Source organism: Sciurus carolinensis, chromosome 11 (genome assembly GCF_902686445.1).
Source record: "Sciurus carolinensis chromosome 11, mSciCar1.2, whole genome shotgun sequence".
NCBI lineage: Eukaryota > Metazoa > Chordata > Mammalia > Rodentia > Sciuridae > Sciurus > Sciurus carolinensis.
This window is the reverse complement of record NC_062223.1, coordinates 41,289,557-41,291,561: the sequence shown is the minus strand read 5'-3', so window position 1 is coordinate 41,291,561 and position 2,005 is coordinate 41,289,557. Positions and strand designations below refer to the sequence as shown.

Sequence of the window (2,005 nt, the reverse complement as noted above, 5' to 3'; positions counted from 1 at the left end):
TTACACAGTAATGTGAATATAAACCTGGTTTATTATTATCCAAATCTCAAGGCTTAAATCTGACTTCAGAACAGACTTAGTAACTCTGAAATAGGAAAACAGAATTATGGATCACAGAAGCCTGGAGGGCCAAGTGTGTGAAAGGAATGGAAAGACAGGAGTGGGCATGGGTGGTTCAACCTCAAACCCTGATGACAGAAGGTGCTGGCTGTGCTTGACTGGTCAGGGTTGGAAGGCTGGAGTGCAGGGTTTAAAGCCAGAAAATGGAACCAATGGGAAGTCCAAGGGCATTGATCGGGATGAGGAGAGGCTGGGGAGAGTGGGCTCTATGAGCTCAATCCTCATCTATCATAGTAGGAGGTCAATAATGCCACCCATTAATGAATCAAGAAGCAGCGGAGCGAGGAGAGCTTTAAGAGGTGCCGTGTTCCCACTAAGAACTGAAAATAGTAGCCGAAGAGTCAAAGTCAGTCACTCTGGAAAGTAGTACTTGGAGGTGGGTGTCGTACCAGGGGACTGCTTATTTTCCTCTTGCATGATTTGATTTTTAAAATGAAGTGCAAGTATCATTTTGAAAAAAGTAATTAATGACTTCTCTATCCAGTATTTCTATTGATAAAATTTTGTCTACAGTTTATGAAGATTAAATCTATGTGAAAGTGTTATTGATAATTGGCATGATTAATTGCCGCCAATGTAATGGTTTAAAAAACTACTTTATTATCTTGCAGTTTTATGAGTCAGAATTCTAACACCCCTATCACTGGGTTCAAATCACAAAGTTGTTCCTTTATTCACCCACTTAATTTATCATCAATTTCAGCATTGATGAAAATCTGATACATTTTTTTCAACTTCACTTCTCTCTAACTATATGGGGGTTGGGGATATAGCTCAGTTGGTAGAGTGCTTGCCTTGCAAGCATGAGGCCCTGGGTTCAATCCCCAGCACCACCAAAAAAAAAAAAAAAAAAAAAAAAAAAAAAAAAAATATATATATATATATATATATTAGATATGACTGACCTCTCTAAACATATAAATATAAATATTTTAAATGAATTTTCCTGACCACAGCCAGAAAATTCTCTGATTCTAAGGATACATGTTATCAGGTTGGGTCCATCCAGATAATTCCGGATAATTAAAAAAAATTTAAAAAAATCACATAAGTTAACATATTCAGTTTCTAGGAATTAAAGTATATACATCTTTAAGACCATTATTTATTATCTCCCCCCAAATTAAATCAACTGTACCAAAAAATTTCCCCCTATCTCTCACCCTGTATAAAACTCAACTCAAAATGAATCAAGGATCTAGGAATTAGGCCTGAGACCCTTCACCAAATAGAAAAAAAAACAGGCCCGAATCTCCATCACTTTGGTTTAGGACCAGACTTCCTTAACAAGACCCCCATAGTGCAAGAAATAAAAGCAAGAATCAATAAATGGGATAGATTCAAACTAAAAAGTTTTTTCTCAGCACAGGAAACAATTAATAATGTGAAAAGAGAGCCTACAGAGTAGGAGAAAATCTTTTCCACACACACTTCAGACAGAGCACTCATCTCCAAAGTTTATAAAGAACTTAAAAAACTTTACACTCAAAATACAAAGAACCCAATCAATAAATGGGCTAAGGAAATGGGCAGATACTTCACAGAGGAAGATATACAGGTGATCAACAAATATATGAAAAAGTGCTCATCATCCCTAGTAATTAGAGAAATGCAAATTAAAGCCACCCTAAGATTTCATCTAACTCCAATTAGAATGGCTATTATCAAGAACATAAGCATTAATAAGTGTTGGTGTGGATGTGGGGAAAAAGGCACATTTATACATTGCTGGTGGAGTTGCAAATTGGTGCAGCCACTCTGCAAAGCAGTATGGAGATTCCTCAGAAAGTTTGGCATGAACCCACCATTTGACCCAACTATCCCACTCCTTGGTTTATACCCAAAGGACTTAAAATCAGCATACTTCAGTGATGCAGCCACATCA

The 2,005-nt window shown here is 36.9% G+C and overlaps 1 non-coding gene across 1 annotated transcript; it reads left to right on the top strand.

Annotated features, from left to right (window-relative positions):
• The first annotated feature begins 883 nt into the window (after positions 1-883).
• Trnaa-ugc (transfer RNA alanine (anticodon UGC)) lies at positions 884-956 on the top strand. The gene has a single exon. It is a non-coding gene; the product is annotated as a tRNA-Ala (tRNA).
• Positions 957-2,005: the final 1,049 nt, after the last annotated feature.